The following is a 5,780-nucleotide window of genomic DNA, read 5'->3' on the forward strand; positions in this document are numbered from 1 at the left end:
TTCGCTTTCACGGTTGTGATGAAGGAGCCGCTGAGGGCGGTGATTGAGGAGAGGGAGCGAGGGTAAAATGGGGAATTGATTAGAAGCCGGGGGGTGGGGGTATTATGGTCATTTGGTTAGGCCGTAGGTGCTGATCATATTGATCATGTTGTGTGCTTTCTAATTAAGACTGTTGTTGTTTTGTTAGATTTGTGTGTGTTCAACATGTGTGATTTGACATTAAAAATCAATGCGGCCGGTTTTAGAGGTTCTTCGGTATAAGTTTGGGAGGTTACTCATCGGAAATAGTCTGTCAGACTTATTTTTATGTTTCAAATCTATTTCATAATTTTTTTTGAGGAAATAAGTTTTCTTAAATTTGAGATTCATGACACTATTATCTTACTAGTGTGTGGCTCCTACATACATAACATCTCTTCTTTTTTACTTCTCTCAACCAAACATAAGAAAAGGAAATCAAACATTTTCACGTGGGTATGTTGAGTGTTTTGATTTTCTTTTCTTATAGTTTCTCAGCCAACAAAACGGCCCCTTACCGTAATTTAGTGGAATTATTGACCACAATGCATGTAAGAGTTTTTATCTTTATGGGTGCAGATATCTCTTTCTTTTCTCTCTTTCAAGAATTCAAATAATTTTCGGCGGCAAAAGTTTTTTGTCTTTATGGGTGCAGATATCTCTTACAAGACGATTTAAGATGAATCATAATCTTCTTAGATATAAAAGGATTATTGTGACTTCAAATGCAATGTCTCTGCTAAAGCAACAAAAAAAAAGTCGCTTTCGCTTGATTAAGGCTATTAAATATACTTCCTCATTATTTAATAACTGCATTTATAGTTAGTTTGAGGAGCAAAGGCTTCCTCTTATATTTATGACTTGTGACCATACTTTTGCTATTTATGATCCAATTGTTCCCTAGGGCAGACTATATCCATTATTTTTTTTAGTGATTGAGGGGTTTACCTCTTTAAACCCAAGGTTTTACCTCTATTCAATTATTTCAAAACCCACTCACTTTTATAAGCATCCATACACCCAAAAGTAATCCAATCACTTATTTTTAAACACATTTTTCTAAATACTACCTCCCTGTGTACTGTATTTGGGACAAATAAAAATAATTTCAAAATTACATTTTTCTAAATTATAAACCCTCTTGCACATAGGAAGCCATTATTGATCTCATTCTTTAAAAATCCCTTACCAAATTTCGTTAGCCACCTCCAAAACCCTCGCCGATTGACTCCGAGTTTGCCGATGACAAGCGGACCTCCTTCGTGGAATTTGAGATTATTGCATCCAGTGACCCTCACAAGTTCTAGAACTCTAACACATATTATCGTGTCCAGGCCCCAAAAACGGAAACTTTATGTGACTATTTTGGTCCATGTGGATAAACCCCAAATACACACAATATTTGTGACGAAGCCTCAAAGCTCGTGATAGTGAAGACAAGTTCATGATAAATTTAGGCCGAACCCCCCTATTTCATTTCCCCTTTTTACGAAAGATAGATTGATCTCTCTCATCTTTCGCTATTCATTCAGGTACACGAATACAACAAACATTAAATTTACCAAACAATAAATTAAATTATGCGGTCATATGATCCCAGTTTATAGGTTAAAAATTATGCGCACAAATAATCCAAATTTATACGACCTGCAGAGCATTTAAGTGCATTAGACAGACCTCTCCATCTCACTCTCTTTTCTTCTATGAGTGCTGCTACGGGAACCCAAAATATGGGACCAAGAGAGGGGACAAGTGAGGTGTCCCCTTCTTATTGCATAATGAGTTGGCATGAGTTGGTATGACCAACTCATTATGCAATAGGGAGGGGACATCTCATCTGTCCCTTCCCTTAATCCTATATTTTGGGTCCTTAAATCATTTTCCTTCCTATTAGGCAGTTGCCATGATGTACGTCTTCGCATTCAATTTCACCTGCGTCTGTGCGAACCACTTTCAGCTTTTTCATCAAGACAAATTATAAGTCTTTCCTATTGGGCGAAACCAAGATCATGAAGACATTTGTATCGGTCAGAGTCACCTGCATTTTCTGAGCAACGCCAGTGCTTCGTGCCTTGGGCTCTCAAAGGTTGCACAACTTTATGCAATCAATAACATCCTGAGTTGTTGACATGACGTATAAAAGTAAATAGGGCCGACGCGCTTATCTAAAATCTTAACCTGTGCGTTTTTGACATGACATATATCTAAGCTGGTCAATTATAATACAACGCTGCTATTTGGCTCGCTCCCAGCTAGTGCAGTGAGGAACAAGGGAGCGGGGCCCACCCCCCTGTTCCTCACTACGCTAGTTGGGCGCGAGTTGGCAAGGGAGCGAGCCAAATAGCATTTTTGATTATAATATAAACATAATAATGATATAGACGGTAATGACTTGAATACGTGTCATATTGTTTTCTATAATAACATACTTTCTAGGGCATGTGGTTAAATCTAGAATAATATAGATATAAAACAACAAATAACTAAAAAAAGCTGAAGTACGGTAATTTTAAAATTTTCCAACTCAGCTGTTGTGCGTTTGTAAAACGTTGTCCTTAAAGCAATATTTGACCTACTCCGGTGCAAGGATCCCAAGACCAAATTGCTTACAGGAACAACAATACAGTACTCTGGTGTGCACCAACCTAGTACTGTCAAGTTCCCATTGATTTATAGGACTTCTCGGTGAAGACGACGATCTCCTCGATCTATATATATATAAGACCTTCTCTTCTTTATTTTAAAACAAAAATATCTAACACGTACTTAGCAGCATATGAAACCTCTTAAATCTCTGTCCTCAAAATTGTTTCTATAATTTTTACGTAATACAAGTCCATGTTCACTTGTTTGTAAATTAGTTGATCAATTTATTGCCACCTCACGCTAGACAAGAACCATCATTTTGATTCCGTGGAAGCAGAAAACGCAGCAGTGGGGTTAACATTTCGCAGGGGGTATATTCAGGATATATAGTGATGAAAGAATTAAGTAAAAGATGCAGAGCAACAGAGGAATTTGTAACCACCAATGCCAGCTAACTAAGGTACGTGGCAGAGAAAGTGCAGGCCCAAATTTTTTTTAATAGATTATTTAAGTCTGTCCACAACACTTGCCTGAGATTCGACCACGTAACTGTAGGAGAGATAATTTTCTTGTATGTCATATGATACCTACTATTTTATTCACAAATTTACCAGATATTTCTCTTATTAGATGCATGCAAGAACCCTGTTTCTTTTATTTCTTCCTTCCCATTGTTTCTTGTTCCCCATCAGATCAAGAGACTCCATTGCTGCATGAAATATATGGGTGTACATACATACATACCCATGTTCACGCACCTACATCTCAAAATGCATTGTATCAGGCACTTACAGAACGCAAGTTTTGAAATTAGGGCAAGTTTCACAAAAGCCTCCTGAACTTTGGGGTGTTTGTAGAGAAAACCCTCGTGAAGTCGTGTCAGTAAAATACCATGACAGACGGCAATTAGTTTAAGCTGTCACGTGTTTCCCATGCGCGCGTTTTGGACACTTTTACCTCGTATCGTTCCTACTTTTTCACAAATTCAAGTTCACTGATAGTAACAAAGGTCGATTATATATACCTTCTACTCTTCACATGAGCATCATCTACGGCAGTTTCCAGTAGTTGGTGGAGTTTCTGTACTTAAGATTGGAAGTTTAGGGGTGCATTTGTGTGAAGTACCCAAAAGTTCAGGGTGGGTTTTGTGACATTTACCCTTGAATTTACTACATCAAATTTACAAGCTAATTAACCAAGGTAACTTTCCTCTTTTTTTTCTTAAAGCCCTGACCATAGTTTTCTAAAGTAGGAAGTTACCTTCCCTCAATACATTTATTCTCCCACATGACATCCACATCCAATTGGCAGTGAATTCTGCCCCATCCTTTTTGTCACTGTACTCCTTTCTTCATCCCTACTCCTATTATGGTATTCCTTTTCAACTTCTTCTATCTATGCATTTAGTTTTCTTATTAAATACGGACAAATTTTCAAAACCATCCGGTTTTGAAATTTATTCTCAAAAAAAGACCCTTTTCAACTTTAATTACAAAAACAGACACAGTTGGATGAAACTGGGTCTGTTTTAAAAAAAAAAAATTTCAAACTTCACGGGAGTTGAACTCCCGTGAAGTTTTTTCTCATAACAAAACTTCACGGGAGTTCAACTCCCGTGAAGTTTGAATTTTTTTTTTCAAAAACCGACCCAATTTTAACCAACTGGGTCGGTTTTTGAAATTAAGATTGAAATGAGTCGTTTTTTATAAATAAATTTTAAAAAGGGATGGTTTTGAAAATTTGTCCTATTAAATACACACCTAACAATTATGTTATAGATTTTAAATAACCTTGAATCTTCTGGCAAGAAAAAAAATTACTACAGTCCTTTGAATTTCCAAAATGATCATCATAACAAATGAATTGGCAGAAAATGCAGAACCTGTCATTATAAACATAGCTATAATATTACGCAGTGTATTTGATCTGTGACGTTATATTATCAACTAGCTTCAGATGAAGTATAGGGATGCACTAAGGGAACTTGGGAGGCAAACTAAAGTTAGAAGACACCTACAGTACTTTTGCCAAAATCTTCTAAAAGATCATTAATTGGGTCATAAATACATGCTGACAGCCTTAGATGATGTAAAACAAAATTAGAGAACAAGACAGAGAAGGATAAATTCCCATAATTGTGTTATTGACGCAGCGGCGAAAACAAAGAAGCCTTATCATGAGTACTTCTTCCACAAACTCAAGAAAACACACCAAAAGTTTCTTCAAGAGAAGTTTAGTTTAATTCCAAAATATTCCTCTTTGGGTTACATGACTCTTCTTAAATAGAAAAACAAACAAGACTCCTAGTAAGACTAGAATTACAAGGGAAAAGAAAGTATCAAATCCTACCCTAAAAAGACTCCCTATAATAGAGGAAACAAATCATGAATCAGAATTGAATCTGTTTCCTAATCTAATTTGACTCTAGCATTGAATTTATTTCCTAATCTAAATTGACTCTAATTTTTTTACTAAAAATAAATTAAAAACTGATTATTTTCGGATTTTAGCCAAAAATGTGTACTACTGATGAGATTTTAAAAATATGACAATCTGGTTGGCTCCGTCTCGTCGAGATAGGTAATTTACATATATAATATGTCAGAATCCGCCTTCCGAATTGAAAGATATGATTGTTTCTTTGTGAAAGTCAATAATACGTATGAGTCGGCGTTTAGCTCGTGATTGTCCCACTCCTCCATGAAATTGTCCGTTAAGCGTCCTACATCAGTTATTTAGAGCATCTCCAAGAGTTATCTTAGGTTTTTTCTATATTTGAGGAGCAAATCTCTCATCCTAGGAATAAGGAGCCAAATAAGGAGTAAGTGCTCCAATAATGCTCCCCAAATGGCTCCCTATCTTATGTCCTAGACTAAATATAGGGTAGGAGGGGGGGAAATTGCTCCAACGATGCTCCCTATATTGAAACTAAATATAGGGAGTCCAGGCCTGGCCCAAGGGGTAGGCAGGCGAGGCCATCGCCTAGGGCCCCCAAAAAATAGGGCCCCCAAAATATTCGTGAAAAAGCACGGCCCCTCACCAAAACGGCAAAACGCCGCTTCGCCTTCTCCCTCTTCGTTCCTGAACACAACCATTCCTCTCCCTCATCAACATCGCTGCTCTCCTCGCCCGACGCCAGCCTCCTCCCGTCGTCACCGCAGCCCCGACACCACATC

The sequence above is a fragment of the Asparagus officinalis genome, chromosome 6, assembly GCF_001876935.1.
Source record: "Asparagus officinalis chromosome 6, Aspof.V1, whole genome shotgun sequence".
NCBI classification, from domain to species: Eukaryota; Viridiplantae; Streptophyta; class Magnoliopsida; order Asparagales; family Asparagaceae; genus Asparagus; species Asparagus officinalis.